General features: G+C 35.3%; 1 protein-coding gene across 4 annotated transcripts in view; it reads left to right on the top strand.

Annotated features, from left to right (window-relative positions):
* The window catches only part of LOC131162533 (pentatricopeptide repeat-containing protein At5g61990, mitochondrial-like), a 36,802-nt gene extending 22,426 nt beyond the window's left edge, over positions 1–14,376 (top strand). For 2 of the 4 annotated variants that reach the window (XM_058119129.1, XM_058119125.1), the window contains 2 exons: positions 13,632–13,766; positions 13,860–14,376. The gene's annotated coding sequence lies outside the window, so the exon portion shown is untranslated. The remainder of the gene's footprint in view (positions 1–13,631; positions 13,767–13,859) is intronic. The other 2 variants (XM_058119126.1, XM_058119130.1) reach the window with 1 other exon arrangement.
* The last annotated feature ends 435 nt before the right edge of the window (positions 14,377–14,811 follow it).

Here is a 14,811-nt window from a genome sequence, read left to right as displayed (position 1 = left end):
CCATCTTACCTTACCACTAGATGTATTGAAAGATCGAGACGACGAAACTTCTTTTGAAGTTGATGCCTCAGAGTCCGCTCTCTCACTTAGGGTTTTCCTTTCTTGAAATACTTTCTATTGTTTCCACCCATGCCACTTTTTTGGACATTGTGGAACTCTCTTCAGCTTGTCAGTCAAGCGTTCTATGGCAGCTTGTGCGGCAAGCAAGTCTTCAACTCTTTGTCGATGAAGTTTTGCCTTTGCCCATGGTTTCAACCCCTTAAGAAATTATAACATCTTGTCCTTCTTTGACATGTCAGATATCCAACATCAAAGCAGAGAATTGTATCACATACTTCATGATTGCACCAGTGTTCTTAAGGTCTCACAATTTATATCGAGCATTGAACGTTCTTAGGAAAGAATTAGGCATTGAGCTCTCTCTTCAAGTTGGCCCAACAATCAATTACCATGGTTTGAAATCGCAGTCGCGGGTGTTACGTAATGGGAAGTGGGCGTAACGGTCGTGAATTTTTTTCACGCATGCACAACCATGCCAAAATTGAAAAATAAGCATGAAATCCATTAATACATGTTTTTTAATGAATTTTGACAGTTTTCATTCAACCTACAAATGCTTTTTAATAGGCATTATGATTTTTATATTAATTTTAGTTCGCTGTTTACAAAAAAGGCATATTTTTTTATAATTTGCATTACTTTAATGGGGAAAAATATGTAGAATTGTAATTAAAATGAAGAATCAATTAATTAAAGACATAAAGTTACTAAAAATTAGTCAATAGACTCGATACTCAATATACACATACATGAATTTGAAAAATGATTGGTATCAAATTTCAATAAATAGTTGAATACTTGAATACAATATTACAAATTTATAACATAGCACATACTCACAACAACAACAACAAAACCAAGCCTTAGTCCCACTAGGTGGGGTTGGCTATATGAATCATTTTTCGCCAATTTATGCAATCATGGACCATTTCTTTTGATAGATTCAAGGATATTAAATCCTTACACACTATCTCCTTCCAAGTTATTTTAGGTCTACCCCTACCCTTTCTACTACTCCTCACAGTAACTAAGTCACTCTTCCTCACAGGTGCACTATGTGCCCTACGTTGCAGGTGTCCATACCATCTGAATCGTTCCCTCCCTTATCTTATCTTCTATAGGAGCTACACCTAACTTACCACGAATATGTTCATTCCTTAATTTATCTTTCAATGTTATACTACTCATCCATCTAAGCATTCTCATCTCTGCAATTTTTACTTTTTGGATAGTATGTTTTTTCGTCGCCCAACATTCCGTTCTATATAGCATAGCTGGTCTTATAGCTGTCTTATAAAACTCCCCTTTCAATTTTAAGGGTATTCTACGATCACAGAGCACACTTGAAGCACTTCTCCATTTTACCCAACCTGCTTTAACTCTATGCATTACATCATCTTCAATTTCTCCTTCAGCTTGCATAATAGATCCAAGGTATCGAAATCTACAAGTGCTATTTATTTCTTCATCATCAAGTTTAACTTTGTCTCCAATATTCCTCTTATCATTACTAAAATTACATTTCATATATTCTGTCTTATTTCTAATTATCCTAGAGCCTCTAGATTCCAAAGCTTCTCTCCATAATTCTAACTTAGTCTCTACTTCGTCCCTAGTTTCGTCAATTAATACAATATCATCTGCAAACAACATACACCATGGAACCTCCTTTTGAATACTCTTAGTCAATTGGTCCATCACTAAAGTAAAAATATAAGGACTCAAAGCAAATCCTTGATATACACCTATGGTGATTGGAAATTCTCTAATTTCTCCATCTATAGTCCTTACACTAGTCATTACTCCATCGTACATATCCTTAATGATATCGGTATACCCACTACATACATCCTTTTTTTCTAATACCCACCATAGAACTTCCCTAGGTATCTTACAATATGCTTTCTCAAGGTCAATAAATGTCATATGCAAGTCTCTCTTCTTTTCCCTAAACTTTTCCATTAATCTTTTTAAAAGATAAATAGCTTCTGTGGTAGATCTCCCAGGCATAAAACCAAATTGATTTTCTGAGACCTTTGTTTCTAACCTTAATCTTTGTTCTACTACCCTTTCCCATAGTTTCATCGTATGACTCATAAGTTTAATTCCACGATAGTTATTTCAATTTTGAATATCTCCTTTATTTTTGTGTATAGGAATTAAAATGTTTTTCCTCCATTCATTTGACATTTTCTTAGTTTTTACAATTGTATTAAATAAATTAGTTAACCATATAATTCTGTTATTTCCTAAGCATTTCCAAACTTCAATTGGGATGTTATCTGGTCCTCTTGCTTTCCCATTTTTCATTTTTTTAGTGCGAACTTTACTTCGTTAACTCAAATTTTGTGAATAAATCTCATATTTTTAGTCTTTTCCTCATTTGACAATTCTTAGTTTGAACCTTCTATTTGGTTTTCATTAAACAAGTTACTAAAGTAACTTCGCCATCTTTCTTTAATATCTTAATCCTTAAGAAAGACAATCTCATCCTCACTTTTTATACATTTCACATTTTCTAAGTCCTTACTCTTCCTTTCTCTAGCTTTAACAAGTTTAAATTTATCTCTTTCCCATTCTTTTGTACATAATCTATCATACAAACTATTAAATGATCTATATTTAGCTTCACTAACGGCTTTTTTTTTTTTTTTGCATCTTTTCTTGCCTCCTTATATTTTTCAAATTTATCTTTGTTTCTACATTTTTGCCGCCTTCTATACCAAATTCTTTGTCTTTATGATTTTTTGTACATCTTTATCCCACCGCCCACTCTCTTTGCTATTCGAGAATCTTTCCCTTGATTCACATAAAATCTCTTCTGCTATCTTTTTAATAGAGCTAGCTAATCTATTCCAAAGAGTATTTGTATCTATCCCATCCTCTATGGTCCAATCCTCATCTTTGATCATTTTATCTTTAAATTTTATTATATTTTCTCCTTTTAGGTTCCACCGTCTAGTTCTCTTACACTGGTTTATTTTATCTTTTTTCTTCCATTTTTTAATACATATATCTAACACTAAGACTCTATGTTGTGTGGTTAGGGTTTCACCTGGAATAACTTTACAATCCTTGCATGATAAACGATCTACCCTCCTAGTTAAAAAAAAATCTATTTAACTTCTATTTTGTCCACTTTTAAAGGTTATTAAGTGTTCTTCTCTCTTCTTAAAGCAAGTATTCATTATATTAAAATCTTATGACATAGCGAAGTCTAAGATCATCTCCCCAGACTCATTTTTGTCTCCATATCCATATCCTTTATGTATCTTCTCATAATTTTTATTATCTTTTCCAACGTGTCCATTCAGATCTCCTCCTATAAATATTTTCTCAATCCCTGGTATACCTTGTATAATACTATCCATATCTTTCCAAAATTGTCTCTTAAGATATTCTGTTAAGCCGACTTGAGGAGCATAAGCACTAATGATATTTATTATCTCTTGTCCTAAAACCATCTTGATTTTTATAATTCTATCCCCTACTCTAGTTACATCCACAACGCTATCTTTTAAGTTTTTGTCTATAATAATGCATACTCCATTCTTATGTTTTTCTTTTCCAGTGTACCAAAGTTTAAATCCTGATTTATCAATTTCTCTAGCTTTCTCCCCCACCCATTTAGTTTTGGCAATCCTGACTAGGGTCACCACTAGTCGCACTCCTTCTCTCGATTTGTGAATATTGGTACCCTAGAAGAATACCCAAGTCATAATTTTCAGGTATATCATGTAGTCCATAACGACTATGAGGATATGTATCCCTTACAAATGATGTCCTTGTATCATACCTATAACCATATTCTGCACTGCCACCACCACTATCACCCCCAGCCCCACTCGCAGCACCTCTAGGTCCAATACCACCATCATCATCACTTGGTGGGCTTAAATCAAGATTATTATCACTTTGTGTACATTCAGGACTTGAACTTGAATCATGCACATTTATTGGTGGCTGATCACCTCCTTGTATAGTACCACCAGGCACCAACCTTTCCATCTAACCAATTTGAGTTGTCCTAATCGTCGAGTAATGGTGCCTTTCTCTCCTATAACCATGGACTCAAAGGGTCATCTTCTTCGAAAATATGGTCCAAACTTATAGGGTTAAAGCTATCTTTAATGTCCTATTGGCTTCTTCTCATTGTATGTCTCAACTTTAATCTCATTTTGTAATGCACGAAAACAAGTTTTTGTAGTCTCATGTACTTTAGTCTATTTTTTGTTTTTGTATGGATGAGGCTAAAGGTGCTCCAATTACGCTCACAATTCGAAGCTGACGTGGTTTGGTTAAGAACTCTGATTGCTATTTTTTGTAGCTCAGGAGCACACGTCATAATGAATCCACCATTTGGCTGCATAAATAATTGAAGAAAAACACATGTCAATATAGTGTATGTTTAAAAAGTCAAATTTGAACATAAAAAATGACAAAATAGATCCATTTACCAGGTTTTATTTGTTTCACTGTCCTTTGAGCCAACAGAGTTCCAAATGTCTCCTACCTATCCCGATATAGCAACAACTAAAAAACGAAGATTGTGAAGTATAATTAATTAATTAGATATATATATATATATATTATAAAAAGTATGACAAAATACTAAAGTAATTTCTTATTCATCATAACCAATGCTTTCTTGATTACGAGCCTGAATTTGAGTGTCTATATCGGACACCAACTTGGTTATCATTTTTTTAACCTCATCTATAACTTCTTTAGCAACTTCATAAGAGGGTGGGGCACCATAAAGAAATTGGGGGTTCAAAAAAGATCCTAAAATTAAATTTACAAATATATTAATCAATAATAGTGTATTAGTGTTGTAAATTTTAATGCAACTACACATGATTTAAAAGTTGAAATAATTAGAAATTGTGTTTTCTTTACACTTACCAGCTGCATGTAAGTCTTGATGCAATTTAAAACCCCACTGATTATCAATAATTTTCCAATAATCTTTGTAGAATCGATAGTCTTTCCGAATTGCCAACTTTGCCCTATCAATTGCCTTATATATGAAACCCATAGTTGGTTTTTCATCACTATCAACCAATTTATGAACTTTCACTATGGGTTCTTATACTTTAATTATATTGAAGGCCTTCTACCAAAACTCTTTTCCTAAGATAATCTTCTTCGCATCATATCTTGGTCCAGATTTTGCCATCCCATACCTTGAGTTTTTTCAAGCATCAAATGTGAACATTTCTCTCAATGCTTGTTTATGCCTAACAATGGTCTCCAAGGCAGTAAAGGTGGTGGCAAATCGAGTTATGGTAAGACGAAACAATTCTCTATTATTTGTGAATTTTTTCATGAAATTCACTGCCCATGTGTGGTTGTAAATAAAAGAGGTTATTATTTTAGCATTTTCTAAAACCTTCTTCACATTACTTTTCTTACCAATGTCTTCAAGAATAAGGTCTATGCAATGAGCTGCAGATGCTGTCTAGTAAAGATTGGGTTTCTTTTGCATTAATAATTTCCCTCTCGCCTTCATTGCTGCTTCATTATCAGTTATTACTCGGACAACATTTGCCTCGCCAATTTCTTCAACCACCTTGTCCATTAATCTGAAATGAAATTATAGATCTAACAATTACTACTAAATTAAAAATATGCAAGTCATCAAGTGGCTTAAGTCAATTAAAATTAGAAAATTACCTGAAATAATATTCAGTTGTTTGGTTCAACACATAAGAGGCATCAACTGACTTGTGGAAAATAGTGCTTCTATTGCAATAAACTAAAAAGTTTATTATGTGTTTTCTTGTAGGCCCTGACCAACCATCACACATAATGGTCACACCTCTCTCCTTCCAAATGTCAGCAAAAGAAGATATATAATTTTTCATTTCCTGATACTCTTGCTCTAAATATATTTCAGAGACTTCATAGGGTGATGGGCCCTTCACCCCCTTTCCAACCTCTCTAGCAACATCAAGTATCAACTGCATAAATGGAGAGTCAGCTACGTTTGCTGGAATTCGATTATAAATTAGGAATTTGCCCACTGATTTCCCTAGTTTACTCCTTAAACCCTTTAGAATTTTGATATTTATTTTTGGTTGCTTGGTACTCCTACTTCTTTCTAGAGTAGGATCCATTGCTCTCAATCTAGCTTCAGGGGCATTAGGGTTAATCCATTTTTGTCCACTACCTCTAGCTTCTCGAACACTTTGTGACTGAACTCTACCAAAACCATCGGCACTACCACTACTAGAACCACCGCCCTGTTCATAATAATTACCACTTCCACTGGTTCTTGCCCTAAATCTTTGCTTCTCTTCCCATTCTTGTTGTGCTCGTATGCTTTCTTGTCGAGCAAATCTCATTGTTTCCTTATCTAAATCTTCTTTGTTGCTCAAAATTTCAAAATCTCCTCTAATTTGAGCTTCTACTTCCTCTTGCCTTTTTTGTTTGTCTTCTTCTTCTTTGCATATTGTTGCAGACGTTTCATCATTTTTTCTCTCACCCGTGGTTACATTTGGACACGAAGACACCTAACCTTTTTATATGCCAATTGTTGTTTCAATCGTGTAATTCCTCATTTAATTGTATTTCCGCATAATTTACATAAGACAACATATCTATTACCTTCCATTGGAGTAGCAAAATGCCAACCAATGTCTTCACTAGGTAGCTCTTTAGTTCCTTTTTTATCATGTGGCATCTTGGTGCTTGATCAGATGACTTCTAGTAGAAGTCTTCTACACAAGTCGAAAAAAAAAAAAGTTATCGTCCTTCTACAATAAATTAAGAATAAAATGGTGTACATAAACATAACAATATTACATAAATGAGGGATTAAATTTAAAGTTTAAGTTGCTAACTATTAAAAATTTTAGTTGATTTATACTTATATAATACAATAATTTATATTACAATTTACAATATAACAAAATAAATATGGAATTGTAAATCTTACAATTTAATTTTTTAAAAAGTAGTGTACTTGAGTCACTTGACTAATTGTGTAGAAATTAGAATTTATTATAAATTGTAGATCTAATATTAAATTATTAATTGTCAAGGTATTCAAGAAAAATAAATATGTAGAATGTTAATTAATAATTTTTTACTAAAATATTTATTATAAAATATAAATTTGTACTCTAATTCTCTAAGTAACTCTGTAGTTTTATATTTTAATAATTGTATACTAATTTTTTATTTTAATTAATAAATTCTACTTATATAATCATTTACAAATTTACATGCTAATTAAATAATAAGTATAAACTGAAATTTTAAAATAAACTAAACTATTAATTTATTAGTAATTACATTGGATGAACCAATGAAGTAGAAGAAGACATACCCACAACCACTTACCTAGTACCAGTTACCCACTCCCGCCAAAGCTGTGAAATGCGAATGGAGAGCTGCAAGCCTCCAAATCCTCAAATTGAAGGTTTCGAAGCTGATTTTTGGAGCTGTGAGCCTGCGAATGGAACAAAGTATACCACAATTTACCACAAGAACACATTCGCAACAATTGAATGAAAGTACATATGAGCAGTAAGCAACTTAAGTAAAGCACACGGTAAACATTTTCTTTTAATAATAAGCCTGCGATAAATATTGAAGCAACATTATTCATTAACAACACCTCCATTGGTAATGCTTGTTTAGCGAGGGGGGCAAGTATGCTAAACATTTTTACAAATTGCTGGTGAATTTGACAAGATTGATGAACACTCGTCCTACATTAAAGAGCTCTATATGCCATTTTAGCTCTAACATTTGGAAATATCAAACTAACCGAGGTGTCATACTCCAACTTTACACTAAGACATAAACATACCTAAAGCATAAAATCTATGCTACTATTTTCATGATGGTAACCCATCCCATGCACACAAGACAAGTTTCATAGGCAAGCATAGTGCCTTGAACAAGCTTGGTTTGTGAGACTTAGCTTACTTTCTATAGGCGATTCATTATGGATTTTGGCACCCTTATGGATTCCATCATTGATTGGGGTGAGTCTCATTGGACCTAATTACCAAAGAGATTAAGCATAAGATGACTTGAGCACTTGTACTTAGGTAACCAAACTTTAGTAGGGTCTTTGAGGTTGCTGGGGTGTGCACAGGCGGAGTTTTGAGTTAGAAGGGACACCTTATAACATTTTCAGTGAAAAATTGCTAAAAAGAACACATATGACAAGGAGTTTCATGCTATGGTGAGATCCCTTCAACATTGGAGAAATTATTTATTAACCCGAGAGTTGTTACTCTTTCTTGATCTTCTTGATTTGCAATATTTGAGTTCATAGAAGAATTTAAGTGCTAAGCATGTTGGTTAGGTAGATTTTCTTAAAGAGTATACCTTTGTTCTTAAACATCGTTCCGATGTTGAGAATAAGGTAGTTGATGGCCTCAATTGACCTTAGTAGAGTAGTAGTTCTTCTGCATACCATCAAGCTGAGGTCATTGGGTTTGATCATTTGAAGGATGAGTATTCTACTTGTTTTGATTTTGGGCTCATCTTTCAGGAGGTGAATGAGGGTCATTATAGAGATTTTATAGATTTTATCATCCATGAGAGTTACTAGTTTAGGGGTACAAGATTGTGCATTCCTCGCACTTCTTTAAGAAATGTATTAGTTTTGGAGTTGCATGCCAGTGGGTTAGCTGGTCATGTGGGAAGGGAGAAAACTGTTGTCTTAGTTGAGGATAGGTTTTATTGTCCTTCTATGAAGAGGAATTTTTCTAGAAGCCTAGGGATAGAGTCTCAACATTGTACACATCATTTAGCCAAATCTAGGAGACAAAACAACGTCTTTATACCCCTCTTCTATTGCCATACCTACCTTTGAGAGACCTTAATATGAATTTTGTTCTTAGACTCCCAAAACAGCCCCAATACATGATTCCATATTTGTTGTTCTTGGTAGATTTTCCAAGATGGCACATTTTGTCCCATGTAATAAGACTTCTAATGCCTTTTATGTGGCTAAACTGTTCTTTAAAGAGGTAGTCACATTGCATGGTTTGCCAACTTCCTTGGTGTATATCAAGTTTTCTTGTTACTTCTGGAAGAATAGGAAGACGCTTTGGAAAATATGTGGGACTCACTTGATGCTTTCTTTTGCTTTCCACCCCTAAATTGATGGTTAGGTTGTGAACTGTAGTCTTGGTAACCTACTTAGGTGTGTGGTGGGAGAAAAATAGAATTGGGACTTTGTGCTACTAACTGTTGAGTTTGTTTGTATTAATTCTGAGAATAAGTCCACGACAAGTCTTTCTCATCTTTGAGTGTGTATTCAGTTACAAACCCTGTGCACCCATGATCTTGTTCCTTTGCCACTGGATGCTTGTATTTTAAGTCCTTCGTTCATCACATCCGTGAGTTGCATGCTGAATTAGGAGAAAACTTACCATGAGTAATATGGATTACAAACTTGTTACATATATGGATCATAGAGCTAGAGAATTTAATGTGGACGATAGTGTCATGGTTTACGTTAGACTTGAATCCTACCTCAAAATTTCATTCAAAAAGCTCCATGCTCGTGCCGTTGGCCCTTTTCCCATCCTTTAGAAACTTGGACCTAATGCATATCTGCTTCATTTGTCTACTTATATGACCCTATGTCCAGTTTTTTAGTGTGGAGGATTTGATTCCTTACCAAGGCACCTTTGAATCTCCTGCTTTGTCATCTTGTACTCATGCAGGGTCTGTAGTTCCTCTGGCTCAAGAGTCATGATTAGAGTTCCATTCTCTGGAGCTGTGTTCCCTTTAGACGGGGGAGTATGTTGGAGGACTGCCTACATCCTTGCGGCTGTCTATTCAGCATACTTATTTTAGGTGTAGAATGAGGAAACTGTGATTGTATTAGACCTTTTTTGTGTCGTGTAATTTTCTATCCAGTGGGGGATTTATGTAATTTCTTATTATGAAGGGGAGCCTTGGCGTGATGGTAGAGTTGTCGCCATGTAACTTGGAGGTCACAAGTTTGAGGCATGGAAACAGTCCCTAACAAAAATGTAAGATAAGGCTGTGTACATGGGAACTTTGCCCTTTCCCCGGACCCCACATACGTGGGAACTTTGTCCACCAGGCTGATTTAATTTATATTTTTTATGAGATTTATGTAATTATGTGTTTTAGTTAGTTGCAGGTATAAGTACTTGGTTTGTAAGTGGTATGAGACACTTGATCATTAGACTTCAGAACTCCAGTTCATTTTCCCTCTCTCTTTTGTGCAGCTCTCCCTTTCCTTTTTCCTTATTCTTTTCCTTCCTTTTCTTCCTTCCTCGCTCTCTCTCTCTGTTCTATTTCCATTCTCTGCACCTCTGCAGTCTCTAACTTCTGTTCTGTAAGTTCTCTTTCTATAAATTTTGTGCTAACCTGCAACAAGTCTTTCATCTCCCCCCCATTTTTTTTTTCTCCTCTTCTCTCTATATCTCACTCTCAATTCACTCCCTTTGATTTTGTTTAGGTAATGTCCTAGCCTCCCACTAGCATATCCAACTTTTCTTCTATTGTATTATAGGATAAGGATAAAGAGGGATTCTAAAGGAGAGCTTAGCATAGTGGAAGATTCTCATGATAAGGAGGAGGTTGGGTGTAGTAATGGGGTGAGTAGGGGTCCTAAGGGAGTTCTCAGATTCAGAAAGTGATGATATTAGTGAGTTTGACTGTGGTGGGGGCCTGTTGTTGGATGAGATTCGAGAACAATATGGGTACATTTCAGATTCTTGTGAAGAGATATGGGATTTATCCTATGTCGATCCACCCCCCGTTGGAAGGTTCAGAGGGAGTTTCTCTTTTTGATGAATGATAATGATGGTCTGGTTAACAATTTACAGTGAAGGGATGGAATTTTGCACCTGTGGAGGAGGTTCCTGAGGAGTTGATGCTCAAGATTTTCTGGATAAAATGGACTTAAAGTTGACTGATTTTGGAGGAAATGAAGTGTGTATGGATGGTGGCAAAAGTCGAAAATTGAAGGGTCAAAAGGGAATTAGTGAATTTGAAAAGCTCAGTAAATTATGATAGGAAGGGGTTAAAAAGGGGCTTCCGTGGTTAACTTGGTCTGGTTTTATTTTGTGACATTGTGTTTTTTGTTTTTGTTTTCCCTTTTGCCTTTTTTCTTTGGGGGTTTTCTTGTTTTTATTTGGTGGACTCCTTGTCCCCGCAAGTTGTATATTCCCTCGTTTCTATCTAATATAGCTTCTTGTTTTATCCAAAAAAAAAAGAAAGAACAAAAATCTGCCCCAATACTCATAAACATGGTTTTTTCTCTTTCAACTAGGCCTAATGAGTTGATCATTTCCTCTACAGCGCACCATAATTGGGGTTGCAGTGAGTGAACAATGAATTAACACAAATCCCATTAATTCATTAGTAATTGATTGGTAGTAAGAAAAAACCAGCAATATAAAGTGCTCGATTATTCCTTTTCTAAAAGTAATTGGCTTAAGGAATTAGCTTTAAATTTTTCATAGACCAATATTCTGTAACATTTTATTTTTGTAATTTATTATGTGCAAGTTTTTGTCTTCCTGCACATGGTGCAAGTTTTTTCCCATTAATTTTTGTATTTTTTTTTTTAGTTTTAGTTTTTATCTTTTAAAGAACTTCTTCTGTTTTCCTTAGCGGGGGGAAGTGGTTATGGTGAGTTCTCTAGAGCCTAACTCTCTTTGGTAGAAGCTAATCCATAGTAAGTGGTAAGTATGGTTTTCAACAAAATGGGTGAGATGCTCAAGTTGGAGCTAATATTACCTATGCGATCTTGTGGAAATTTGTATTATGGATATCCTTAACTTTTGTTTTGCATGTTTAGTACATGATTGGTAAGGTGGAAAGGATCCATTTTAAGGAGAATCTTTGGGTTGGGGCTTCATTTACTATTTCCCTATATTTTTTCATTTGTGTACTCATTTTGGTCTCATTATTTTGGGTAACTATGGTAATGTTTGGTGTGAAATCATACCCACGGATATTAGCTTGGTTCTCTTTGGCTGGATGATTTGAGTGTATTAAAGGACACAAGAAGACATGCCTTTCACTATAGCGGTAAGAAGATTATTTTGAAACCTACTGTACCAACCAACCAAAACAAAGAATCTGACAATATTGAACATGTCAAAAGTTACTCAACTTGAAGAAGCTACAAGCAAGGAAATGCAAATGCATGTGTTTGATTGCATCCAAAGGCTTCAAAACATTTCTATTGTTGAGATTGTCATTCTTGAAGTGTTCATTGATGTCAATTCTCCTTCTTTGATACTACCATAGCAACACGGTTTCTTGCATCACTCTAGCCTTGGATTTCGAAGAATCCGAGTTAATTGTTTCTTGCTTTTAATTTCCAACATTTCAAAATTTGAGGCTGAATTTTTTTTAGCCCAGGGAGATTTGATGTATAACAAGAAGCTGGACCATGGGCCCTTGTTGGAGACTAACTGAGAAGAATTGGACCAAGAGATTGTTGGATCCTAAACTCAAATATGTTTAGTTTAATTAGCAGTTGTTATGTGTGTGTAGCTTATTTTGTAGTAAGCTTATGGACATTGAGGATTTGTTTGCAATAGATATGAGTTTTTAGGGTTCTTTTGTAATTTCATATATCGTTAGGGTTTTTATGTAATTTCTTGTAATTTAAGCTTTCTTGTCAATAGAGTGTGAAAGCATTGCAGAAGTTAGTTTGGTGAAGTGAAAATTGAATTGAAGGTGTGTGTTGTTCCCCGCCATTGTATCTCCTTCTTCATCCTCTCTTCTTCCTCCTTCCCCCCCCTCCCCTCACTCTCTCTCCTCCTGGCAGTACCTATACTGTTCTGCTCATCATTCCTGCTGCTTCTACTGTATCATTCCATATTCATACATCTCATTTTTTGCATTAAAAAGTACAATTTTAAAGTTCTAATTACTATGATGGATGAGATGCCAGACCCTCTAGTACTCATCTTCTTCTGGAGCATTGTTTTGGGTACTGAAAGCATGTCCTCGTATTGTCTTTTCATTATTTGGATGCTTGATTTTCCCAGCTTTGTTATCTGGAGTTCTTCATGAAATAGCATAGACTCAGAGACAATTTTTTGGGCTTTGGTCACTAGGACTAAATACTGTCATTTATTGCTTGTATTTGTATGTTTTCATTCTTGGTAATGGATATAGTTAGTGTTGGATTTGGCAATATCCATGGTGTCTAGAAATATATGGAATACAATCATTCTATTGTGCATAGTGTTGGATCTTAAATGTCACCATTTTTGTTGTAGTGTGTGGGACATGTGTGTTATGAAACAGTCTTATATTTGGGTTTCATGAATAAAGCAGATCGTGTCGTCTCATTCCACAAAAAAACAGAATAATGGTTTCATTTTCCAGGGTAAATCCATAATTCTTCACCGTTTTTGGTGTAATAGTGTATGAAACATGTGTGTTATGAAACAATCTTATATTTAGGTTTCATGAAAAAGGTAGATTGTGGGTCTTCTAATTCCATGAAAAACAGATAGTAGTGGATTCATTTTCCAAGGTAAATTCATAATTCCATTTCCTGGGTGTATCCTCATTACTGTTTTCACCTTTATATATTTCAGATCATGACCCGACTAAGGACAGTTATAATGGGAAGCTGCTTGGTGATAAATGAAAATTGGGCAGAAATGCAGGTGAAGCGTAGTTCCTGCTTCCTGGACCCCAAAGAAAAATAGCATGCTCCCCTGGCCAGTAGAGTATGTGTTTTCTACATTTTTCAAGGCAGTGAACCTAATTTAAGTTAAATGATATTTGTTATCCAAATTGAATCTAATTCATCTCTATTTTAGGTTACAGAAACTAATGGGAGCAGATGAAACTAGTTGCCATCTGAACTGGAAGAAAGAGGGGTTGGTGAATTTTGGAATCCATGAATTTTTACCTGTACATTACTGGTGCATTTCTTCTCTTGAGATGGTGCTTGAACACGAGCATGACTCCATGTCCAAATGAAGGCAGGAAGCTTGTGGCAAGGCAAGGAAGCAAGTTTTGTTTGTTTCAAACATGTATTATAATCACTCAGAATAATTTTGCCTTGGTTACTGAACCCCTTCCATTCTTAGAATGGGCATAAGATGTGTAGGTGGACATTTCCCATCCAACTAATTGCATAGCCCAGCGAGGACATAAAAGAGGAGCTTGTGCAGAAAATCTTAACCAACATTTGGTGCTAATGTCGAACTGAATCACCCATTTATCCCTTTTGCCTTTGTAAACTTATTGCAAGCAGCAGATTTATTGTCTTCTTGTTAACATGACTATCATTGATTCAACATGCCAGCTTAATTTGATACAATGTTTTTAAAATCAGACCATTAAGTGAGTTTGTCAGCGGATTGGTTCATGGCTCCACCAACCCTAGAAGTTCAGCTTGTACTCGTGAAGATATATGTGCAAATCATCCTGGAATTTAGTCCAAAGGACCAAAGGATGCCATCAACTTCTTTTGATGGTGTGGGCTTTGCAAGCAACTTTCTCACATTTTTGCCCTAGTTTGGGTTTCAAAATAAAATAACATGATGAGTCAGCCTAGGAGTAATGGTCTTGGCTAGCTATGGTGACTTGGTTTGGCGTATTACCCTTACGGTTTTAGATGTTAGTTGGAGTCCAAACATCGATCCACAAGACACTACCAATCCCCCTGCCTCCTCCAATGCTGCCTCGTTGTCCGCGAACACTCTCCCTCGCCTAATCTCCTCATTGTTGCACTCCCTCATACAATCCTTGAATGATCCCACCAAA

Source organism: Malania oleifera, chromosome 8 (genome assembly GCF_029873635.1).
Source record: "Malania oleifera isolate guangnan ecotype guangnan chromosome 8, ASM2987363v1, whole genome shotgun sequence".
Lineage (NCBI taxonomy): Eukaryota > Viridiplantae > Streptophyta > Magnoliopsida > Santalales > Ximeniaceae > Malania > Malania oleifera.
The sequence above is the reverse complement of the archived record's forward strand: the minus strand, read 5'-3'. Positions and strand labels throughout refer to the sequence as shown.